Below are 26,667 nucleotides of genomic sequence, written 5' to 3' on the forward strand. Positions count from 1 at the left end.
GGGAGCACAGCCTTCCCTACCTGACCCTCCATACAATTTCAGAACCCTGATGTGGCCCTCAGCCCAAAAAGTTTGCCCACCCCGGTCTAATGGCTACCTCAGAAACTCTAGTGCAATGGTTTTCAACCTGTGGTCTCCAGACTTCTGAGGGGTCCACAGCCTATGTCTTAAGGGTCTGCAAAAAGTGACTATGGAAATAAAGATTCAGAACCCAGAAAAGGCATTCTGGTTTTCTGATCAAAAGAAAGTGTCTACCCCCCACCTACAGGACAAAACCCAGAAGTGTTGGCATTACCACAACAGCCCACAGTTTAGTGCCCTGGCAAATGCCATGCTGAGCTTGTGGCAACATGTACAGTTGAATTTGGTTCGATCAATTTTCAGTCTCAGACTTGGATGGTAGGGGTCTGCGGACCACAGGCTGAACTCCCAAAGGGGTGCACGCCTCTATTTGACATATGTTAGGGGTCCGCAAATGAAAAAAGGTTAAAAACCACTGCGCTAGTGCAATATATGAGACACCTCCAGTCCCATGTTGCTGGTTCACCCACAGGACTCTAGCAAAGCACCTGAGCTGGAACCCGATGCCTGGGCCTCCTGCAAAGCACCTGAGCTGGTCCCCAGACCTAGGGCCGGACACTCCCCAGCTCTGCTGCGCCCTCCCGCCCCGGCTGAGTGGGGGCGCAGGGGGGCACGTTTGTCACGCGCCTGCGGAGAGCTGAGCCCAACTTTTTCTGGCTCAGGCTCGCCGGCCGCAGGTGTCCGGGCAGCCGAGCCGAGCCCAGCCCAGCCCCGGGCCGCACTTGGCGGCCGCCGCTGCTCCGCTAGCCCAGCAGGCGCGTGCGGGGGGGGGAACACGCCTTCGAGGGAGGGAGGAAAAAAAAGCCCCGAGTTCCGCTTCCTGAAGGCGCCTTGGCCGGGGCTGCGCCCGACGGGCTGCAGGGGAGCCGGCTGCTGCGGGCACTCGGCGCGGGGCTCGCTGGGCACATGGCAGGGGAGCGGAGCCGCCGCTTCACCCGCAGCCGGCTGAGACCCGGCTTGGCGGCGGAGCTCCGCCAGAGCGTCGCCTCGGCAGCCGCCGCCCACCACCAGCCGCGCGTGAGTTGGAGCCTCGTCTCCGCGGGGTCGGGACCGCGCGGGCGGGCAGAGCGAGCTCCCCGGCGGCTCCCGGGCGGGGCTCCCCCGCCCCGGGGCGCGGCGCGCAGAACGCCGCGGTGTGGAGCTGGGCGGGAGCGCTCCGCGCTGTGCGGAAGGGGCGAGAGCTCTGTGCCCTGGGGCTGTGGGGTTTCAAACTTTTTTTTTCTGGCAACGCAGTTGAAGAAAATTGTTGATGCCTGGGGATGAGGGGTTTGGGCTGTGGAGAGGGCTCTGGGCTGGGGCAGAGGGTTGGGAGGGGGCCAGGGCTCTGGGCTGGGGGTGCAGGCTCTGGGGTGGGGCCAGGGAAGAGGGGTTTGGGGAGCAGGAGGGGGCTCTGGGTTTGGGGGGGCTCCAGGCTGGGGCAGAGCATTGGGGTGGGGGAGGGGGTCAGGGCTCTGGGCTGGGGATACAGGCTCTGGGCTGGGGCCGGTGATGAGGGGTTTGGGGTGCAGTAAGGGGCTCTGGTATGGGGGGGCTCAGGGCAGGGAATTGGGCCATGGGGTTACCTCGGGCAGCTCCAGGTCAGTGGCATAGCGGGAGTGCTAAGGCAGGCTTCCTGCCTGTCCTGGCAACGCGGATTGCCAGGCAGCAGGTCAGGCTCCTAGGTGGAGGCGCGCAAGCGGCTCTGTGTGGCTCTCACCTGCAGGCACCGTCAGTCGTCCCGTCCCCAGATCCAGTGCTCGGGGCGGGGGCAGCACGCGGAGCCCTATGGCTCTCTCCGCCTAGGAGCTGGACCTGCTGCTGGCTGCTTCCAGGGCACAGCACGGTGTCAGAACAGATAAGGACTAGCTTGTCTTAGCTGGGCAGCACCGCCGACGGGACTTTTAATGACCCGGTCAGTAGTACTGACCAGAGACGCCGCGACCCAGTGCCTTACATTCCGTGACCCAGTACTGGGTCGCGACCCACAGTTTGAAAACCACTGCCCTAGAGCCCTCTGTAGTGTATGGTAGGGTATTGAGAGGTCTATAATGTATACAGAGTTCGAGTATATAGAGAGGTGTGCAGTAAGGTATGGAGGCTCTAGGGTAGTGAGCGGTCTATAGTGTACCTTTTAGTATGGACATGTTTAAGGGTACAGAGAGATCTATAGTGTACAGTTCTCCATATGGAGAAGTTGGCATGTTACAGTGGGCAAGGAGGTCTCTAGAGTATAGAGTGCAATGTATCAGTTAGTATGTACTAGTATATATTGTATAGAAATACTCACTATATTGATCAATTTAGAGATCTCCATTGTATGGCTCCATGTGCCAGCATATACTCCATAGTTACCTCTTCTATATGGAGATTTCATCCATCAATCTTTTATAATATGTGTACCATTATATGATATACAGATATTTTAATTGCATAGATCTGTGTCTCATCTAAAATGTGTGTGACTTATGTACTTGTATAAACTGTATATAGATCTCCAAGCAGTTCAGATGACTTTGTGGTAGGGTTTATGGCTGTCATAGATCTAGGACTGTTTTGGGAATGAGCAATTTTAATGAATGAGATTTTAACAGTTTTCAGTGCACATTACAAAATCACACTGCATATGCACCTTTTCACAAAAAATGAGATACTCTTAAAAACTGCCGGGAGGGATTCTCCTTCCAAATGAGTCACACGTGGCAAGTTTGTGGACAAGTAGTATCCATGATTTAGGTGGAGAAGAAAGTTTTTCAACCATTTTTATGTGTGTGTTTGAGGCCCGTGTTTTCTGTACTGTAAGATCAATCTTGTAAAGACTTAAGCACATGCTTAATTTAATTCACTGTGAGTAGTCCTATTCATGTGGGCTATTCAGAGTCTGTAAAATTAAACAAGTATGCCTAAGGCCTTGTTTACACTATGGGGAGAGATCGACAGCTGAAGTTGCGTAATTTAGATCTATGTGTATAATGTAGCTGAAGTCGATGTACTTTGATCTACTTGCCGTGGGGTCCACATTACACAATGTCGACTGGAGATGCTCTCCTATCGACTCCTCTTGCGCTTCTCGTTCAGATGGAGTACAGGAGTCGACAGAAGAGTGAAAAGGAGTACTTGTGGCACCTTGGAGACTAACAAATTTATTAGAGCATAAGCTTTCGTGAGCTACAGCTCACTTCATCGGATGCATACATACACAGAAGAGTGATCTGTGGTCAGTTTAGTGGGTCTCCCATGCATTGAACCTCCGGTAAGTGTAGATGAGTCTTTGCGGGATCAGGGTAAAGGAATGGACAAATTGCAAGGTAAAAATGCCTTTTGGAGTGTATAAAACATCCACCTGTAACATGCTCCTTAGAGCATAAAGGTACCTCTAATGAAGGCCACTTTAAAGATGTTAGCCTGCATGGTTTTTAGCACCAGTGTACAGTAAGTACAGCAGGAAGTTTTTAAGTTAAACTTTTAATTTGTCTTTTTGGGGGTCAAGCTGTATCTTGTACCTAGACTGATTTTCATTTGCTACACAAGGGCACAAAGGTTAAGTATGGAAATCTCTGAGTAAGCTGTTCTCATTCCCATGTGATTTTAGGTACTTCACAGGATATTTTAAATATTTTCTTTGTGGTTATTTTTTTATTGAAATGCTTGTAAGTTCCTGGTTATTGCCGTAGAAAATCCCCTGGGTGAAAAGGCCAAAGACACGACACTTACACAGAGATTCTTGCCCTCATGTTAATACATTCCTGAAAATCATAATTATAAGGCCTGATTCGTCATTTCCCTGCATCTTACGTAGTTGTTATACTGGAGCAAAAGGGGTGTAAAATGCTTTTTAATGACCTGGTAGCATTTACATCCTTTTTGTACTGGTGTAAACTGCAGGACAATGGAGAATGAGGTCCATGCTTTATAAGCAGGAAAGAACATAATTAGAATTGCTGAAGTTCACAGAGAACTATCAATTTACCTTTTAGAATGAGACAAGATATGTTAGCAGCATTTTCAAAATTAAGAACCCTCTTTGATTTATTTATTCATTTATATATTTTTAAATAATCCATTAAAGGGAGGGGATAAATGGCTCCCTCTTGGATGAATAACCAGACGATAACTTATGTGATTGATCAAATTTATACAGGTAAATATTTCCCTTTCGATGTTCTAGGAGAAGATATCTGACTCAAGTAGGGGAAAGAGTTTGACAGACCAGGGAAAATCAACAGCAGTTGCCACTAAAAAGCTAGCATTTGTTATCGGTTACCACACACTGGTGCCTAAGTCACTGCAGTTTCCCCCTGTACTTAGAATAGGAAATAACTGAAGTAGCAATGTCCCCACAGGCTGATGGGCAGTTTGTTTGGTTTAATGGGCCCTGTACTCCATTCCCGATGGACAGCCCTGGAAATGGAGCTGTCTGCTAAGAGAATAGCCAGTTCAGTCTTCCTAGCTATCTAAAAGCCAAATACAATTCATCTTTTCCCCTACCCCATTGCTTTCTGAATTTGCAGTGCTTTCCCTAGTCATCCTCCAGGGTCTAGGGGAAATGATTCATAACCTCTGACACTGAGTCATGAGTGAGGTGGATTGCATAAGAGCTGTGCTGCTTTCCGAAGACAGTTCCACTCGTCAAACCATCCTTTCAAGAACTAAAGGAGTCTCCATAGCCTGGGCAAACTGTTTCACTGCAGCCAGCTCTGCACTGCTGAAAGCTGGGGACTAGAATTTGGACCATTTGGAAGTGCCAGATTCTATGCATGCAGTTTTCACATGTATTGAACCTGCAAACTTTTAGACCTGAAGAACTTTATAGGTAGCACAAAGCATGCTTACACACGCGCTAAAGAAATGTGGTCCTTCTTCAAGGAGAACATTGCTCAACGCTATGGTCTTTGCTTTTTCATTTTTAGATATAATTTTAAAGGGGGTCAACTTAAAATCAGATACTGTAAGCAAACTAAGGCTATGTCTACACTACAACCTTAAGTCGACCTATGTTAGGTCAATTTTCAGCCTCCACGTTAATTACTGTGGTGGTTGATGTCCACACTACCCTTCTTCTATTGGCAGTGCGCGTCTTCACCAGGAGCACTTCCATCGACTGAAGAGGGGCAGTGTGGGGGACTGAGAGCCTGGGCTCTCAGCTCCATGCAGCTCCCCACTGGGAACCGAGTTGTCCATCAGGGCTTCTCGCCTTCCCACTCCCAGTTAGGAGCAGGGGGGGCAGCGGCCTGAGGCTTCTTGTCTCTAGCAGGAAGCTCTGCACCTGGATCTGGGTCAGCTGCTGTGCTCCTGGCAGGGAGACACCCGGGTGGGGGAGACAGCAGGATTCCCAGTGGGTACCCAGCTGGGGAGCCAGAGCTGGTTTTCTTGTCAATTGCACGGCTCCATTAGAGCCCTGAAAATTGACAAGAATGACAGCCAACAGCCAATGTAAGGAATGCAGTGTCTACACAGACACTGCATTGCCCTAACTACGCCAACATAAGCCCTATGGCTCTCACCAGGGTGGTTTTATTATGTAGGCATTACAGGAGAGTTACAAACTGTGTACTGTAAACAAGGCCTGATTTGTAACATTTTCTAGTTACAACTTAGATTATTAAAACTGACAGTATTTTAGAAATACTTTCTACCAAAGAAAACACTACTGAAGAAGAAGCAAAAATGAAACGGAGCAGTCTAGTTTAACTGAACAAGGTGAATAAAATGCAAAACAGTAAACCTGATGCATAAATGGTGGCAAGCAAATTTAGATTTAAAAAATTCTTTCAGTTGTAGTAACATAAAGTGTATTAGTGACCTAAGTAAGCAATAAAATACAAATCCTATATTAAAGTTAACAATATCCCTTTAAAATATCCCTTTATACTTGAACAGCAGTCAGGAATTTTTGTATGTAATTTCTGAGAGCCTTGTTCTGTTGGCTGGTGGAATATAACCTTGCTGGGATACGTCAGAATTTATAGTTTGGTTTCTAAAACAAAATACAAAGGGATCCTCCAAGATTTTTGTCTCTTACCAAATATGAACAGATGCCTATTCAAATTGAGTTTTCAGTTAGATGTGTTAGTGGAGGCTCTTAGGGACATTCAGTTTTTGAGCTCCATTCACCATCAGCAGGAATAATGGTTCTAAAGGTGTGTTGCGTGTTTTGAATGTATACCTATCTTTGGGAATATTAATGAAGTTACCATCTTTTTACAGTGGTTTTGTGGGGGATGGGGATAGGTGGATTGTACCTTTACTAACTTTGCCTGTGAAAGCCAAAGTACATATTTTTATTCTTTATGCTTAGAAACCCAGGCCAGGATTCAAAGCTATTCTCTTAAGGGTGAAATCCACTCTACTCATATAAAACCTGAGTAGCTGGGCTCTGTATGAGTCCAGCATGGGAGTAGGGAGGAAGAATAGGTGTAATCCACCCTGATCACCTGAACTCAGGGCCAAGATGCATGGCTACAAAACTATTTGCTGGAATAGTTATCACAGCCTCTCTGCACCTGTTGGGCAGTGTTGGAAGCCACTGGATCTGTACAGACACAGATTCCATGGAACCTTCTCTGGCCAGCTCCCACCATGGTCTTCTATGCAGGGCTGGAGATTCTTTCTACAGTGCTCAAGGTGTGTGTAGGCATTGCTGCATTTCCCCTTCAGCCACAATGCAGGGCCCAAGCATTGTGGAATACCCTCATTGGTCTTCTGCACTATGGGTGAATATTAGTCTAGAAAAGAAAAGGAAAATGTGACCTGTATTAGGCAAGAAATTATGGTAGCTATTTTGTTTCTTTTATCTCAGCCTCTTCAGATGGAGTAAACATGCTTATTTGTCAACAAAGTTACCTTATTTTATTTAAAGTGCAGTGTGAATCCTGGCTTCTATTCTTGTTTACTGGAGTAATTTGCGCAGGCTATGCCCTTATTTATCCCATGATGATGAGGCTCCATTATTGTAAATCGTTCTTATTAGGAATTACCATGGGACATGTGCAGCTTGTTCACAGTATAGCAGCATCTTTAAGTATTGCAGTCATGTTCCACGTGATCTTCCTTCCGTACTATGACTGCCTAAGATGTGACATTCTGGGACAAAATCCCCATGTGTTGTGATCCCTTTATGACACTCTGAGAGTGACAAGGAGCTATAAATCTGGGAGCCCTGGCTACTGTGGAATAACATGGCTTTCTGCCTTGGCATCAGAAGTGTGGCAGGAGAAAGAGGGCATGGCCAGAATCTACTGGCTCTTTTTGACTTGTGGGCTTCCCTATGCAGGTTCCTCCAACCACTGTAAAAAAAAAAAAAAATTAAAAATGAAAATTAAAAAATGTCCATTTCCTTTTCATACACTCGCTTTTATCTGTCATTGAAAATAAAATGTCAAGGGCCATTTAAAACTTAGTACAGTATTCTGTTCATGTACTGGAGGCACAGGAAAGTGCCTCTGCATCATCTGGGAAGAAGTGTGAATTTGTATTTATTATTTGGAGTTATATTATGTAAATCAGAGACTTCTCCAGTGCCCAAAAATGGTGAATGAGAAAGCAGAGATTGAAGGACAAGTGTATGTGCAACACTTCTTGGCATGTTTTAGAGAACATAATATTTCAACATTAACGTATTCTGCATTAGTTGCACAAGCATTTTTTCCAGAAACCTACCATGCTGTCTGAAAGCTCTGTAATATTACTCATGCTGTTCCAATAATTGCAAAATGCTTAATTATTTTATTTTAATTCTTTATAATTAAAAAATGCAATTTACAAATCTGTTTAATGAAACAGTCAAGTATAAACAATTTGCTTAAACTATTCCACACATTTCTTCTTAAAACAAAGTTCCAAAAATGTTGCAAACTTTTTGTTACTTTGTCTTAAATATGTGGGCTTGTTTTGAAATTGCTAGGTACGAGTTAACTATAATTGTCCATGCAAGTTGGGTAATTGTTTACACAAATAGCAAGTTAATTTGTTTGTCACTCAGTTTGTATGTGCAGTTGTAGTAATACTTAGGTGGGAGCTCCTGATATGTGAGCCAATATTAGTCATGACACACATCTGCAGGTGGTGGTTCTGGATCGCTAACCTATTGGCCAAATACCTTCGCGGTGCGCCTCTATTTTCCGAACAAAATCAGTGGCTGACAGTTTATGCAGGCAGTGTGGAATGGTTGACATTTACCCTTCATTTTAATGAGCCTTAAGTGATTTCTCGTCTCATCTCTCTTACTAACTGGGTTAATAGCAGTGTGGAATCAGGATCTTGTTCCATGTGCCATTTGTACTGGCAGAAATTCCTTTCCATTGTACTGTGTGCAGCCCAGTGCAGATGGTTATGGTATTTAGTGACCTCTCTGGCCTTTTGGTTCTGTTTCTTATAACAAAATGTTAGGTATCTCTCTCACACTGTTTATCCTGTGTCTGTATTCCACTTTAATGATTCTTTGGAATACTCATGCTTCAAATGTATATTCTGAGTAGTGGGTTTGAAATGAGCAATACAAATTCCATTAATATGGCGAGTTCACAGGTTGCTGGGGATTTTTAGTTTCAGGTCTAACTTTTAATTCTGAAGATAGTTATCACTTCTAAATGTGGTGGTTTCCTCAATACACTCGTGCTACATCCTTCTTTCTCCTTTCGTTCTCTTGCAGTGTGTGAAAACAAAGTTGTGCACATTCACTTTGTAGAAAAAGTGATCAGTTTTCAGATGACAGTGTCAACAAGAACACATAACCCATTAGTATTCAAAATACTAATCAAGACATTGAGCTTGGGTAGTAGAAATACCCCTGGGCCAAATCCTGAGGTCCTTATTCAGTGTTTACTCAGTCCATAGTCAGGTAAAGCCCATTGACTTCAGAATTATTACAAATACCATGCTTACATGAATGGAATTTATATTGTGAATTTTTGATATTTGGAAGGTACAGTGTTGACTTGAACACTTTTGGGTACATATGTTATTCTGGAGATGAGCTGTGAATGGGCTCTTCACTTCTGAGAATGTTCTAATGTCCTCTTTATATCAATTATGTATTGAAATCAGACGGACATCATTTGAGATAGTATTAGTGCCATGCTTCCAATATATAAAATGTGTGGTATATATTGCTCTATCTGTAGATAGAATGCACTCTGTAACTTAGAGCAGATACTACATGTTAGCCTGTAGACTTTTTAAAATGTAATGATTTATTTTAAAAACAATTCATATGCAAAGATGTTATGTTTGTGATACAAACTCAAAAACAAGCAAAGGTGAAAACTAAACACACATTGAGTAAAATATTGATGCTGTTGAAATCAATAGGCATTTTGTCACTAATTTCCGTGGGGGCAGGATTTCACCCATTGTTGTCTCTATTACTTAGGCAAAATAGAGCACTACCTGAAGCCTCAATCATGTGAAGCGATCTGCTATCTGATTCTTTATACATCTACTGCTGAGGTCAGTGGTGTTCTACTCATACAATGGCATCTCTCCTCAGCCTGCCCTGAGTAGCCCACAGAAGTCTGAACCACCAGGTCCTTTGGCTGCAAGATCAGGTTCCCCAAAGCCAGCTCTGCCACATCCGCTGCTGTCAGGTCCTGTTAAACGAAGTCTCCATTAGATCAGCTACTGCTGGGATCTGTTCCACAAAACAGCCTTGTTCCATTTGATATGTTGCTAGGTTCAGCGCCACAAAGGCTCCGAAATCTCTGAATAGAAAACCCAGAGCAAAGCAAGATCCCCAGAGTCCTTCTTTTCCCTAACAGTCTCTGGTTGACTTCGGGCTCACTACACAATCTGAGTCCCATTACCTGTCTGTTCAGTGTGACCCACCTTTCCCAGGCTGTACCTTTCAGAATCTTCCCACCTTTTATAAATTCACCTACATGAAACATTTAATATCACTTCCAAAACAGAACTCAAACTCCAATCAATGCCACGTACAACACTATACAGAAATGCACTGGAGCAAAATGATGATTCATATCAATGAAGCCTGCCAGAGCTAGCTTTCTCTTTTTCCTCTATAGGGGGAAAAGAGAATTTTCTTTCCCTTTAAACCTTCTAAGTCTAACATGTTCCATTAATTTTTTTTTCTCCTTGTGTTGTTGATACGTATTTACAAACTTAACAGTAGTCGAAATACTTTTTTGGGGGTCTGTTAATTGGTATCTTTGATATGTAATCTTTTCTAAGTGATAGATGCTTGAAAGGGCTTCATGCTGATTATTATTAAACATTTACATATTGTACATGGTGGTTTACAAGTATAGAGTAAGACCATTCCCTTGTAGTGCTGTAGGCAATGCTAAGTAGCCTCCCCTCCCCAGGACTTGTAAGGAGGAAAGGGGTTTCCATTGCTCCTTCACATCTACACAACACCAGCCAAAATCTGGCCTTAACTGCTATGCCTGTTTTGGAACAAAATGCTGAAGACCTTAGATACTGTGATACGAGTTTGTTTTAAAAGCTTAAGCAAATACATAAAATTGGTAAACGTATACTCATTTCACTCACACTAGACTTGTACTGGCAGCATTCCAGCATCTTTGCCAACTGGGATTTTCAGAGGAGGCTAATTCAATCGGAGTGGGGTGCCAAACTCCTTTAGGATTCTTTCAGTATCTCAAATGGCACTATTCATTCATGCAGGCTAATAACAAAGGGTAAAAATCTCATGTAAGGAAATGATGTACACTATTATTGTTTAAAACAACTAATTCATTATTACATTCTCTACATAATATTGCTGTTATATCTCTACATTTTAGTGGGGGGTGTGTGTGTGTATATATATAATATAAACAAACACCAAAATGTAGCAAGATATATCTGAATAGAATCATTTCTTTGCTCTATGTGTGGAATATGTGTAATTCCCTCCAAATTCTGAATTCCATATGATATATAAGAAGTAAAAGGCTTTTCTATCACAGAGTCTGAAATTGGCTTGTTTACCTTTCTCATCTTTGAGGGTAATGTAGACTGACTTAAAGCAAACATGATTCTAGGTTGCTTTGACATGTTGACCTAAATTAAATGATGTAGATATAATGAAATTTAATGAATGCAACTGAGTTAGATATAATAGGGGGGAAAGCTTCCTTTCTAAATGTAATCATTTATCAACAAGAATAAAATAGAAATGTCTATTTCTGAAACAGGAATGACTAAGTATGTTTAGCACAGAAACTTTTTTTCTTGCTCTATTGTACTTGGTTTCGGTTAATATAGTAGATGTTGATTCTTTGAATCTCTCATTGTTTGAACATGTCATTGCCCGCTATGTGGAAATTGTTTTCTGGTAGGGGCACCCGATCTTGTTCCCACTTACACTTGTTATAAACTGATGCATCTCCTCTGACTTTAATATATTAACTCCTAAGTTACAGTGAGATAAGTAAGAATACAGTTGGGCTCACCAGTGTTTTATAAAGCATGCATATGCATTTCCTAAACATATGTGAAAATACAGTCAAAATGATGTGGTTAAGCCAGTGGATAGTCAGAGATAAGACTGTTGGTTTTATCTGAAAGCTAGCAGGAATATTTAAGGTTAACTGTATGTTAAATATATCTGTATTTAATGTAAGTTCACCAGTGATTTTTTTTTTTTTGGTCTGAACTTGAGTTTACTTTTACAGACTCAGGTAAAAACTGTCTAGAATTGGGGATCTCCTTTTGAGGTCTAGGTTTTATCAACCTTTGGAACAATTTTGAAGGTTCACAATACTAATTTGACTTAGCGCTTCCCTCCCCTCCTGTTATTTAAAATAAGGAATTACCCGCCCACCTTTTGGATGATTCAATTAAAAATCAAACAAATATATTTTCTGGCTGAAGGAAAATCTGCATTTTATAATAGAGTTAGAAGAATTCCCCAAAGCTAGTGGATGGTACAAGCAGGTTTCCCAAATAGATTTCTATAGACTGTGCTGTATTTATCTTTTTCATTTTAATGGCTTTGTTTTTCTCTGCTCCATTTTTAACATGCCCTCCATGGGCAGAGGAACCATGTAGACGAGCCAGCACAAAGTCTTTGCATCACTCAAGTCCTCAAAGTGGAGCTTAAGGCAAATTTGAGTGGTTCACAGGCTGTGTTCTGGCTTTCTCCTTGGGGTGAATGTTATTGTGCTCACTCTCTGCTCCATTCCTCGCTCTTTTTTTCCATTGTTTTTTCTCTGTGCTCTGTTTTACATAGTCTCTCTCCTTAGTCAAATTGATTTCAAGTTTGAGTTCAAGACAAACCCACTGTGTTCAAGAGCAGTTTATAATGGTCTAAACCAGTTTCTCACCTCTATTTTAACCCAGACATATTCCTTTTCAGCCCTGACTATGGGCCCTATGCTTAGCTGTTCCTGAGAGGTACTGAGTTGCTACTGACATCATTGGGAACTGAGGATACTGAGGATGTTCAAATCCTCTGATGGTCAATGTCTGTGGTATTATCATTGGTTGCCAAGTATTTTGGGTGGGTTGTTATGCTGATGGTGCATTTAAATATGCTGTGAAATAAATTATATCAAAGTGCATGAACTCTTTACTATGATGAGTGAATGTGTCCTTTCATCTGACTAAAGTCATCTCCCATTTTTTCCATTTAGAGTTAGCAGAGAGCCATCCAACTAGAGTGGAGCATGTTATCTGTTTACTATCCTTGATTAATATTTTATTTCGCTTTTAGAGTAAATTGATGCATTTTACATTATTTTCATGTGCCTTGGTGTTTTGGAGCAACACATACACCCTGCGCCCCCATGTTCATCCTTATAATGTGATTGTGTGGTATCCAATGCAAAGTTTGTCATGTTGGATGTCTTCAGAAGGCTCATGATGCACTGAACATTGTTGTTATAGTAATGTTATAGGTTGTAATTTCATGTATATAGTTATGAGGCTCAAAATGTGTCCTCATGGCTTAAAACAAGCCCAGGCAAAACTCTCCAGGAGCAGAGGGGCAGTTCACACCTCATCAGGGCATGTATGGGACAAACCCAGCCAGCCTCACAGGGAGAAAGGACACTGGCCTAGGCAGCAAGAAAGGATCTTTTGGACTCTGGAGTGAGTCACCCCCCTTTACTTGGTCAGTTTGGGACTACGATGAGATAATGCGCACCTGACTCTGAAGTGGGGGGGGAGGGGTGAAGCCAAGAGGGAAGAAAGAACATGGTAAAAGGGAGAGACATTTGCTATGCTCTCTCTTTCCCTCCCACCTCCATCTACAGACACCACCACCAAGTGACTGAAGTGTTGATCAAAGGGGAGAGCCTTGCTGAGGGGCAACCAGCCAGCTTGTGGTGAGAAGCATCTAAGTTTGTAAGGGCACTGAAAGTGTTAAGATCAGCTTAGAATGCGTTTTGCTTTTATTTCATTTGACCAAATCTGACTTGTTGTGCTTTGACTTATAATCACTTAAAATCTATCTTTTGTAGTTAATAAGTTTGTTTATTCTACTTGAAGCAGTGTGTTTGGTTTGAAGTGTGTCAGAGACTCCCCTTGGGATAACAAGCCTGGTACATATCAATTTCTTTGTTAAATTGACGAACTCATATGGGCTTGCAATGTCCAGCGGGCATAACTGGACACTGCAAGATGGAGATTCCTAGGGCTGTGGCTGGGACCGGAGGTATTGGCTAGTGTCATTCGGTTGCACAATCCAAGCAGCGGCTGGCCAAAAGCATGCACTCATGTAGCTGGGAGCAGCTTACGTGCTAGAGGCTGTGCGTGAACAGCCCGGGAGTGGGGGTTCTCACAGCAGAGCAGGGTAAGGCTGGCTCCCAGAGTCGAGAATTGGAGTCACCTAGCAGATCACCAGTCCAGATAACACTAGGGGAACATCACAACCTTATTCCCCGTGTCATGTGCTGAATGCCCTCAACCTTGCAGTATCTAGGCCATAAGTTTCCATAGGAGTCTCTTTCACCAAAGAACTTTGTATTTCAGTTCTCCTACATCTGTTTTGCAATATCGTTTTCTCTTTTGTCAGATTTTGTAGGTTATAAAGTAACTGGTGGTGTTGGCACCAGTCATTCGCATCAGTCAGTCTCTCTTTTGAGGTTTGAAACTTCTATTTATTTTTGTGGGCCAAATCTTGGCTCCATTGAGGTCGATGAAAGTTTTCTCATTGGCTTCTTTGGGACCAGAATTTTTAGCTATTTCATTGGAGGATCCTTTGTGTATCCCTGACTCATCCTATGAGAGTACATAGGGCCACCAACAATAGAGAACACAAAGGCAGGAACTTCTAGGGCAGCAAATTTTAGTAACACCAGAAGCACTAGAATGAGCACTAGTGTAAATGGTAGGTTATAACTTGAAGTCTTTAAATCATGATTTGAGGACTTCAGTAACTCAGCTAGAGGTTAGGGGTCGGTTACAGGAGTGGGTGGGTGGTTGAGGTTCTGTGGCCTGCAATGTGCAGCAGGTCAGACAAGATGATCATGATCAAGATGGTCTGACCTTAAAGTCTATGAACACACTATGCTAGAGCAGTTTTGCTACCTTATATTGGGAAATCAAAGAGTTTCTGGTTTGCATTTAGCAATATTTATTCTACATTTTGTACCTGCAGTGTTTGCATTCAGTTCTAAGCACCACCTTACTGACAAATTTCAGACAATTCAGCAACAAAAATGATCATCAAGAATTGGAAGGACTGACTCATGAAGGAGGTTTAAAAAGAGCTAATATGGATAGTATGGCTTGTATATATGGGATGGCTAAGATGAAAGGTAAAACTGCTCTTGCCTTACTCATGTGAGGAGTCCAATTAAAGTCAGTGGAAGTACTTGTGTGAGTAAGGCAATCACAGTTTTGTCCTGTGAGACATAACAATATACAAATATTTGAAGGATGTGTAAACCCCCAAGAGGGAGAGGAAATACTGAGTATATTATGCAAGGAAAGGTACAACTAGCACTAGTGAGATGACCGTGGGAAAATTTAGGCAGAGTAGTAGAGGAATCTTCCTGACGGTGGATCCATTAGGTGGAGGAACTGTCTCACTTAAGGAAGCCTCGTGATTTGGGATTTTTATATGTAGACTGAACAAAATATGGCAAAATGTACTGCACAGTACCATTTTGCATTGGCAGGGAGGTAACTTGGATGAGTAAATGATTTGTTTTCAATTCTGACTTTCATGATTCTGCATACAAGTTTATTCATCAATAAATATTTAGTATAATCATGAATAGACTTCAGTACTACTTTCAAAATAGCGCATGATCAGTATAGGTGTTTTCCTATTCTTATACATGCAAAGTGTACTAAAATATGTTCTGAGCTATCAGATGGCCCCATTCTCAGTACCTGAACATGTGTTTCCTTTTCTCCTGTTGATGAATCCCAGACAGACAATTCATCATCCCATTGGCACATGGAGAGCAAATGTAGAACAGAGAAAGTATGGAAGTAAAATATTGTTCTAAATTGAAATTCAGTCCGTAAGAAGCGTCTGTGTATTCCAAAGCTCACAACTCATTTTAAAGCATTGACTGGACTTTGCCCCAGATATGAATCATTTGACTCTGGAAACTGTGTTATTGCATGGCATTTCTGCACTTACTGAAACCATTTAATTAAACAATTTAATCTGCAAACACTGGCTGAGGCCAAGTCATGGAACATGAGTTTGACTTGTGTATCCTATTTGGATAATACAAATCCCTATATATTTAAAGCAATGTTATCGGGATTTAGTCTCATAACTCCCACTGACCTTAATGAGAATCACACAGCTAAAACATAGCCTGTTTCCAGGGGTGAAAGTAAGTTAGAGGACTCATCGGTACGCCGGAGTCCTGAGCAGGGGGCATGGCCTCAACTGGAAGAAGCGTGGCCTTAACCGGAAGAGGCAGGGCCTTAAATCCCTGGGCCCTTTAAATCTTGATTTAAAGGGCCAGGGCTCTAGCTGTGCTAGTGGCGGCTGGGAGCCCCGAGCCCTTTAAATCACCCCCCAGCTACCAGCTGCAGAGGCGGCTGGGAACCACGGGGCTCCGGGGTGATTTAAAGGGCCCAGGGCTCTAGCTGCCGCTACCACAGCGGAGCCCCAGGCCTTTTAAATCACTGAGGAGCCCTCGGGATTCCCGGCTGCCAGAGCCCAGAGCTTTAAAGGGCCTGGGGCTCTGCTGTGGTAGCGGCTGCCTGAGCCCTTTAAATCCCTGCCTGAGCCCTGCTGCCCGAGCCCTGGGGTAGCGGTGGCTGGGCTCCGTCAGGGATTTAAAGGGCCCCAGGGCTCTAGCTGCCGCTTCTGCCCCGGCCCTTTAAATCCCCTCCGGAGCCCCGCCACCGCTACCCTAGGGCTTTGGCAGCAGGGCTCAGGTGGAGATTTAAAGGGCCTGTGCGGTAGCAGCGGCTGGAGCTCCGGGGCCCTTTAAATCCAAGCCGCAGATCTGCCGCCACTACCCCCAGGGCTTTAAATTGCTGTCTGGGAAAGCCGGTCCTGGTACGGCGCACCGGCTCTTACCAGTACACCGTACCGGGGCGTACCAGCTTACTTTCACCTCTGCCTGTATCTGAGAATTTAGGAGGAACTGATCAAGCTGAAACTCAACAAATGCACGAGCAGAGATTTAGCTTATTCTTGTTCCTAATCAGCAGCTTCAGGAAGCCTTCACAAAGTAGCCATAGTATATTTAAGCCTGAAGGAGTATTGTAGTCTCTCTCTCAAAGGTTCCCTGCCACTTTCTTCTTGGAGTCAAATATGGTTCCAAAGATTCTGATTACTCCATAAAGTTTGTAAAGAGTTAGACCTCATATCATGTAGTAGATGCAGTGAGGTTCTGTGCTTGTTCGGAGAATGGAAAACTATGGATGACCAAGAAGATGTAGCACTTAAAAGAACGATGTGGACATGAGAAAAACACCTTTTGCCTGGTTTATTTAAAAGTATGTCAGTAAGGATAAGTGTAGGACCACCAGTCCCTGATGGAATGTCTCCCTTCAGTCCCCATGTATCCCTCCAGTCACAACACATGACAACAGGCATTGTAATGGTGTGCTTTGTTGGAATGGAGCACAATGCAGTACCGAATGCCCCTTATTAAAAAGGAAATCTGCCATGTATTTTAGTTGCTCTTGCAATAACAACCCTCCATATTTGTCTTGCATTGCCTGTACGGTACACTTACATGATCCTCACACATGAACATCGAACACCCACTTACTGGCTCTCCTCTCCTTCTGTTCCCCAGACTGCTGCTCTTGCGCCTCCTGATCATCTCTCCTTTGTCTCTTTCTCTGATTCTGCTCTGAGCCTTCATTCATGCTTTTCTAGACAAGCACCCTATCTCTTCCTGCCCAGGGCCGCACTGAAGGGACCGCTGCTGAAGTGCTGCCGAAAAAACCCGGAGCACCGCTCTGTCAATAAAAGCGCCCCTGGGTGAGTGCCTTTTTTGTGGTTGCTCTCCCCGTTCACTCCACCTGGCTATGCCACTGGCCCTTCCATAAAAAAAAGTTGCAATACTATAGAATACTATATTCTCGTGGGGGCCCCTGCGGGGCCCAGGGCCTGGGGCAAATTGCCCCACGTTCCCCCCCCTCTGGGCAGCCCTGTTCCTGCCTTTCTTCATAGCCCGTCTTAAAACCCACTTCTTCCAGGAATTCTTCCTTCCTTGTTCCCAAGCTACTAATCTCTCTATTCCCTCTTTTAACTGAACTTTAACTAAACCATTTTTCAGTGTCATATTGAGTATTGTATGTCTTTGTGTTGCCTAAATTAGATTGTAAACTCTTTGGGTCTGGGAATGTGTCCTTCTCTGAGTGTCAAGTGCCAAATGATGATATGGTTCTATATAAATAATTGCTAATATAATCATTATAATATATATTTATAAGATGTTGAAATGTAATTCAAATAATAGCTAGTGCATCTTTTTGAAAAGGGAAAAATATACTCATACATTTTTGATATTCATGCTTCTTTAGTGTTTCAAAAGCTTCATATTTATTACATAGTGGTGGAATGCCTTGATATACAAAGTTTTCTTGTTTTAATGAAAGCTTGGAGAAGTACATAAATATTAATGTAAAATAAATAGCTGCCCGGTCTCAATTTATATTCCTTGGAGTAATGTAATATAATATATATAAGGAGAACCTCTTTTGGAAAGACACACTTTGTTATTTAAACCTCATGCTGCAGGGTATTGGGATGTGCCTCCACTAAGACAAGTTCTTGAAGTTGTGTTCTTGCTGTTAAACCCTTGATGCTTGTGAGTATGTTTCTCTTCTCATTTGCTGATGCATTTTTGAGTAGCACTAACCAGAGGAAATCTCAAATCACAGTGCTAAGGGCTCAAACAGGAGATTCCTGTTTCTAAAGCTGAAATCTGGTTTTTGGTTTCTTTGCCAGTCTGTGGGTGAGTGCTGGAGCTTAGTGCAATGATTGTAGGTGGCAGAATTTTGTAAACTAAAGTTTGCTGGTATGGTTAAACCCTGCATAGTCCAGACATTATAGGGATGCTTTTCAAAGATGTTTAGCACCCAATGCTCTAACTGAAATCAACAGGCATCGTTAGCACTCAGCACTTCTGGAAATCTGGCCCTGTGTCCTCACTAGCATGTTTATCACAAGTGTTCAAATAACATTCACACTAAGAAACATGGGTTTAAACACAAGCAGTGTTACTTCTTCATAGGCCAATGGCACATATGCACCAGTGATTTTTCCAGCATTTGGTTTTAACATTTATATTTGTTAATACAATTTTTCCACCCCAACAGCACATGTCCCGACCCCTCATTTCATGAAAAAATGTTCTGTTTAGTTTTAGGTTCCGGTAAAAACCCCTTTTATCCAAACTCTCACTGGAGTCTGTGGGAATTCAGTGCGAGGATTGTAGGATTGGTCTCTACATTGTTTGAAAAGTCCTACCTACCTTGTGCTCCCATTGAAGTCCATGGGAGTTTTAACAGACTTCAATGAGACTAGGATTGGGACAGTCAGCTCTAATGCTATTGTGATGTGCATGTTGAAATATCTAAACTCATGTCACTTACAACTGGAGCTGGCTGGAAAGTTTTGGTGAGGAAAACTTTCTCCACAAGACACAGTGAAATGTTTGCAGAAAAAAATTGTCTCCGTTTCTGATCTGCTAAACGTTTAGTCCCTGATTTTGCAAAGAGCTCTGAGTACAACTATAACTCTGTGCCTTGTGAAGAGCCCCATTGAAATTCTTGCCCTATGTGAGGCCCGTAGCTGTGACAGACTAGTAATTAGACCCCCTCCATTACACATCCCCTACAGTTTCTTTGGAGGCCTCTTTTTAAAGAAGACATTCAGAAATGATCATCCATTCATACAATCCCATATGCTGATTTGCTAATAATAAGGCCAAATGATGTAGTCCTGACTCTTGCCCAGATAAGGACTGCAGGATTATCCCCACAGCTAGTAACACATAATTAGTTCTGTTAGTGTTTGTTTACAAGGAAGTTTTAGAAATATTTTTTGTTTAAGGGGAAAAAAAAAATCTCCAAGCCATGACCAAGCAGTGACGCTGCTGCTCTATTCAGCATAAATTAACAGTTAATTTTGCTCTAAGATTGAGATAATGAAAATGTAGTGAGGCATAATTGCAGACTGTATAGTTGATTTTAGACAGCTTGGCAGGAAACAGGTTTACTGTTTCCTGTTCTGTTTGATGTGTTGTCAGCTTGCTCATAAATATGTTCATGTGACATTTCAACGTTTGCATCTGGTGTGACTTATCTGCTGGGCTGAATGGGCAATGCTGGTAACAGCTGAATGTAAATATTGTTCTAATTAAGGTGTCGGGCAGATTCTAGTCTGTTACACCAATATAATTCCCCAGTAACTCCACTGGCATCCGTGGAGTTATTCCGGATTCATACCTGTATAACTGAGATTAGAATACTGGGGATCAGATTTTGTCACTAAGGCCAGGCTCACACTGGTTTGTGGAGCTACTCTAACCCAGGTCAAAGTACCTGGAATCATTGTGACTTAAGGAGGCGCTATGCTTCCTGGAGCTTCTAAGATGGGTAACCACTGCACCGCCTCTTGGGAGGGTCCACTGTGTCCTTCCCTTTATGAATTGCCAAATCAACTGACTGAGTGTGCAGCAGATGAGGTGGGCATGTCTCCATCTTCTCCCGCCCCTTTGGTGATGGCTTATATCCTTCTTTCCCTTGAGCACTCAAGCAAGTGCCAGCCAGAGTCTGGCTTTAAGTGTAACCTAGCTGACTTTATAATGACTTTCCTGTTTCAGTTTTCTGGTTTCATTTTTGCACATCATAGAATGCCCCTAGCATTTGGCCAAAATTGTTATAATTGGCAGTTTCTGTGAATGACAAATCCTGGCATGGAATAGCAGCAGTATCAAGACTGAGCTGCAGTTGCTAAAGCTACCATGCCACAATACTTGAGTTTGCTATGCTTGGCTCAAGCTAGTGGTAATAGCTCCACATTTCCATAATCACTAAGGGCCAGATTGTGTTACCCTTACTCATACTGAGAAATATTTTACACTATGAGCAGCCCTATTGATTTCAGTGTTACCACTTAAGGAGTAAGATAGTATTCAGGGAGAATAAAGGTATCCGTATATTCCCTGTGTGTGGGTGCATTCATTCACAGCTAAATTGCTGCTAAACTGCTCCTAATTTGCTATACAGCTTGACAAAAGATTAAATGTCAGTACAGTAAAGTAAGTGATTTGTATTGTTTAGCTGCATCTCTAGATATTATGAAGTCAACTTAACATTCCATGTCAAGTGATAAATGATGGTTAACATGTAACACAGATTTCTTCTAATTTTATTAGAACACTAAGACTGCTGTAGTGAATTACAGGGTACCCGACACCAGTCACTGTCCTGGCATTGTACAGTTTACCTGATGTTAACAAAGGTAGAAATTAAATATATTCCTGTCTCAGATTAAAAATAATAGGGTTGAAGAGAAAGTGTCAAAATGTCTGATGAAAACTTCCAAGAGCACAGATAAGTTTTTTGTTAGAAAACAAGCAATGGGCTGATGTGTCCAAGTTGAAGGAAGTGACAATCTGCAACAATTAAGCTAGTTAGTCATGCAATTGCACTTTTCTTTAGTGCCACCTGCTGAAAGTGGAACACAAGCCTACTGAAAGCCTAAATGACAGCAGAAAAACAACTGGGGTGGTCTAAGAGGGTTGGTCATCTATTTAAAAAATGTAATTGCATGTTCAGCACAAGTAGAGAACTAATTGCTTGCCTTAAATTAGTCAGTGCGTTCACATGTGTAAGTAATTAGGATTTCTTGACAAGAACTCTTTGATTGCTTTGTCCTCCATTTCCTACCCTTGTGGAAAGTCCTGCAGAACTAGAGGGAGATGAAATCAATATCTGGGTTTTACAAAAGTTTTCAAGTTTTATAAAATTTCCTCTGAAACCCTTCAGAATATAATAGAGAATGATATTTCTTTAATGTTTTGCATCAATTTGTAGGATTCTATGCAGAAGGACTATAATTCTCTATTAAATCTTATAGGATTGGTCTAAAACTCTAAAGAAAGTTGGTAGCCTTTCCACTAAATTTTATAGAACTTTTCCATAAGGCTATGATTTTTTTTTAAATTCAAATAAAAGAAAAAGAAAATAAATGATTAAAGGAGCTTAAAAGTTAAAAAGAAGTTTTGCCAACCAGACATTTCACTGAATGAAAATGAAAACTACTTGTATTTAATGTATTTAGCTCATGTAGTTACTACCCACATTTTAATCTCATTTAAGGTACAGTATTAATCTTTCAAGTAATAACACCCATGATACTAATCAAACTATTATTTTTCTAAAGACTATAGCTTGAAATACCAATCAGAAGATGTGTTTTCAAACACACTGTTACAACTTGACAAATGCAGACCAAACAATTTATACACAGTTTGGGTTGTTTTTTGCTAACTTTGCATTTAATTGAATAGAGAGCCTTGTGGATGTGAATATTATTTGCTATCAGCAAGGCAGGTTCATTAGTTTTGCTTTTTAGAAAGTTACCCTCCCCCCATTTGGAGACCAAGTAAAAGAAATGACGAGTGAAATCCAGAAGGGAGACATGTAAATTAAAAACACATGCTGAACGAAAAAGGGAAAAAGCTGTCCAGACTGCAGAACACCACAAGATGGCTCATTAGATTTTAACAGTCGATACTGCAAGAGCATTGCTGGGCTGCCAAAAAAGCAGAGCAAGATCACATGTAAAAAGTGCAAGATGTTTTCTTGGCATGATAACTGTCTTAGGGCAAAATTGTGGTTTTAAGGAACTTCTTTAGTTGGGCCGCAAGACTTAGCAGAAGAGCTGAGCACCGGTAGCTGCTTCCAGATGCCTTGTTCCTAAAAGAGGCACAATACTGCATTGGGAAAGTGTAGGCCTTTTTTGGCATTCTCTTTTAGGGAGCAACCTGGACGTTCTTCTGTACAATCCACAGGCTAATGCAGAAGGCACAGGGCTGGCTTAGTCCTACCTTATTTGGCAACACTAGACCTGCTGCCCACTCTGGTCTGATCCAAAGTCCATTGAAGTCAAAGGAAAGTCTTCTATCTTACAGGCAGGTCTTTCTACCGACTGGCAATAGATTCTCATGGGGCCCCATTCTGGAAAATGATCTGCCCTTGGGGAGTTCCATTTACTTCAGTGGGATTCCAGGTGGGTGCAACAGTCTGATTCCTTTGCAAGATTAGTGCCATAATCCTTGTGCACTAGACATGTCAGGCTTGGGATTGTGCCTGCTGCAAAGACAGGGGGAAGGCTTGTTTGTGCCCTCTCCCCCTGCGCGCTCCTACAGGGCTAGACACAATTTAGCCATGTTTTTTTCTTATGGGATTAATTTTTCAGTTTAATTCATTTTTAGGTAATTCATTAAAAAGTGAGGCTTTTGAGAATTCCAAGGGCCTGACCCTGATTCCCATTGGAATCCTTGGGCATTGTCGTTGAGTAAGGGTTACACAGTCAGGCCAGTAGGTGTAAAAAGGTATGAAAAAAATGGAAATATATAATATTACATTGATGGCACAAGTAAACTGTAGCTGCTTGTTCCTATTATCTATTAGTAAAGATCCCACAGAGTCTCTCCCGCATCTGAACTCCACTCAACACAGGAGAGTGGGGTGGAGGAACATCAGAGTTTAGTATAACTTCCTGATTCTGTGGACCTGTTTGTGCCAGCCTATGTTTAAGTGAACTGCATTAAGCCAAGGGATCATACGCCAGATGAGCATCAGCAGAGCAGAGAACTCCCCTGAGTGAAAGAGCCAGGTCACAGATGAAAACTGGTCTCATAATTTCAGCTCTGTTGGGGCATGCAAATGGTGCCATATGTGTCATGATAACAGTCCACTAACTCATGACTGAATAACTCATTTACCACAAGTGATTTATTTTTCCTTTCTTTTTCCCTTTGCTTTGCTGTTCTGCCTTGATTTCATTACACATCCTTCCTTTTCTGTCACCTTTACTTTCTTTATCCCCACTTTTGGGCCTCTTTTTCCTGTCTCCAACTGTAAAAGCTTACAGTGAGCAATTGCCTGTGATTGTTCATTTTGCTTCTAGGCAAAGCTCTTCACGTATGGAGCCTACTACAAAGTCAGAGTGAGTAAGAGGAGTCTGTTTCCCCTTTTTATCTGCTTCTGCGTAGAGATGAAATCAGCTAGTAACCTATTTCATTTCTCTTTCCATGTTATATAGAGAACCTACTGCAAAGGGAAAAAGAGGGTTAGTCAATTTCTCTCTTTTCATCTACTCATTAGTGCAGCCTCCACCAGCTTCTTCTCTCCCTGTAAATTTAAGACATTCAGGCTGAGATCTTAAACAGGTGATCATATGGGACAGGAAGGATTAAATGCATCAGATTAATAGATATTTGACCTGTCTAGTTATCTCTTCTGAACCTTGAAGACTTTAACAGGTTAATCTGGTATTTAGTTCCTCGCATAATCTTGAATTTTAATAGGCACAATGATACTCACAGCAGGAAGAAAATGGAGCCAGCAGAGTGGATTCTGTTTTAAAAAAAAAAAAAAATTGGCATTAAGCAGGGAATAGCCATAGATCAATGTAGTTAAATAATTCATTTAGTAATCCATGTTTGATTACAGGCAAGAATCACAACTCTGAGGTCCTAATGAGAAAGGCACAGGGCAGAACAAAACCCTCTATAGAGGAACTTAGACATTTCTCCTCTGCTCCTTCCTCTCCGCCCCCCCAGTGTTTGGGTGCTATTCTCCCATTCCTCTGGAATTTCTGCCATGTGTGCTCTTGTTTCATGTAGTCCCAACTGTTGAGGTTACTGGCTGCATAACAGAGTTTCTCCTTTGCAAACGGCTTTAGTTAAACAAACTTGGTTGTGAATGAAGCCTGCCTCAATGGTTTATTAGCTGCATGCTGTTCCCTTCTGTGCAGTGCAATCTAACAGTTTATGTTGTCCTCTGTTGGATTGTATGGAAAGGCATTAGACCATAAGAATTCCTTTAAATCCCCTAAAAGATTCCCAGGCATGTACATTTGTCCTGCTCAAATACATTGTTTTATGGATAAGGGAGGTGCACAGGAGAAGATGATTATGTGTCGATGGAAGGCATCTTCTGAGTTGTTTCTCTCCTAGGCAGAGTATGGAGAGGTGTAGCTACTCTGTTCACACATTTACAAAGCAATAACTCTCAAACTGTATTTCAGAAACCAAGTTGTGCATTTTTTTCTTATATAACCATCTAAAGAAACCATCAGCCTGGAATGAAGGCAGATCGGAACAGAGGAAAGATATTTCACCTGCAAATTGTTTTGTGGGTCAAGGTGTCAGTACTTTAGAATTCTGAATTCCTCCTTGCTCCAAATTTCGGTTGCTTCTTTCAGAAACTACGTCTTGTCTCAATAAATGTTGGTCTGGTGAGAGAATCCCTCATTAGGGAGTGTAAGAGAGAGGCTGGCAGAAAATGCAAACTTGAATGGTACTGCTGAACAAGTGCATTAGGGTCCTAGGAACTCTGGGGGTTTTGTTTTATATTTATCCTTCCTCACGCCCCTCCTGTTGTAATATGTGCATATCTTTTTGCTTATACCATGTATGTATTTAATACAGTGGTTCCCAAACTTGTTCCGCCGCTTGTGCAGGGAAAGCCCCTGGCGGGGTGGCCGGGCCGATTTGTTTACTTACCGCGTCCTCAGGTTTGGCCGATCGCGGCTCCCAGCGGCCACGGTTTGCTGCTTCAGGCCAATGGGAGCTGCTGGAAGCAGCGCGGGCCGAGGGACCTACTGGCTGCCGCTTCCAGCAGCTCCCATTAGCCTGGAGCAGCGAACCATGGCCACTGGGAGCCGCGATTGGCCAAACCTGTGGACGCAGCAGGTAAACAAACCGGCCCGGCCCGCCAGGGGCTTTCCCTGCACAAGTGGCGGAACAAGTTTGGGAACCATTGATTTAATATTTAATGCTCTGGCATGTTCTGTGCAGGAGGATAAAAAGATGCAGTGCACACAAAGTAGTCAATATAGAAATGCAAACCAGACAAATTCTTTGAGGCTGGTGCAGTCAGGTGTAGCTAGATGAATGCAGCAGATGTACGTGCAAGTAGCAATATATGGCCCTTTGTTCTCCATCACTGGGGCATCTGCATGACAGTATTGCTCCATGGATATTTTGGGTTCTGTATGACCCATGTGTTCTACAAGCATTATCATGAAGCTGCTCATCACCCTCAGTAAATAAAGGTTGCCCAATCTTTTGTTAGATTTGTTTTGTGTTGGTCTTTGGTTGGCATATCCCTCAGGTGATTTCTGGCTTTAAAGGATATCCTGATATAATGATGGTGCCTCCTAATAGGTAGCCATAGTGTCACCCATCTTTGAATGTGTGCCTCCAGTCTCACCCTGTGTTCAGCCTATGCTGGGTTTGCGCTACTCACTGCTGGACAGTGCTGCCTACTGGCTGTTCTGGGGATTAGCTCAGTCAGGCTGATGCTCCTTCCAGTGGTTACACCCCGTCAGTTTCTCCTCTGCAGCCAATCTTGATATGCCCTTTCCCCACACCAAAAACAGGTCCTCCAACACAATCGCTTATTTGGTCGGCTCTCTGGTCCCTCACCTCAGTCCTTGCCCCCTAGTAAGGCTCTTTGCTTCCTTTCAAATAGAGGTATTCCCACTTCAGGTGCCCCCTGCTCCCACAGCTATAGCACCTTCAGGGTGGGCTTTTGGCCTCCTAGCTCCGGAGCACCTTTCCCATTCCTGACCCTTACGATGACTCCTGCTTCTTCCCTGCAGGATTCTGTACGGTTGCTGCTGTTGCCTAGGTACCCGCACCATGCGGTCTTGTAAATACAAATGGGCTTTCTACAGTATCTGCTGGTTCTCAAATATTGGTCCTCACATAGCATGGACCCACCCTTGTTGCTTCTCAGCTCCCCTCTGTGGGAGCGGCAACTCCAGCATCCACCCTAGTAAGGGACAACTTACTAAGGGACAGAGTCCGTACTGTGAGCATTTCCATTTTTGCCTTCTTTAGGGGTTCTCTCTCTGTTATGGCCCTTTGCAGCAGAGTTCAACTACCTTACAGCGTGTCTCTGCCACTCACTTCATGGTTCTTGTCAGACACGGTCCGTTATTGACCCCATGTATCAGAGGTAACCATCCTG

Source organism: Lepidochelys olivacea (assembly GCF_965140295.1).
Source record: "Lepidochelys olivacea isolate rLepOli2 genome assembly, chromosome: 9".
Classification (NCBI taxonomy): Eukaryota; Metazoa; Chordata; order Testudines; family Cheloniidae; genus Lepidochelys; species Lepidochelys olivacea.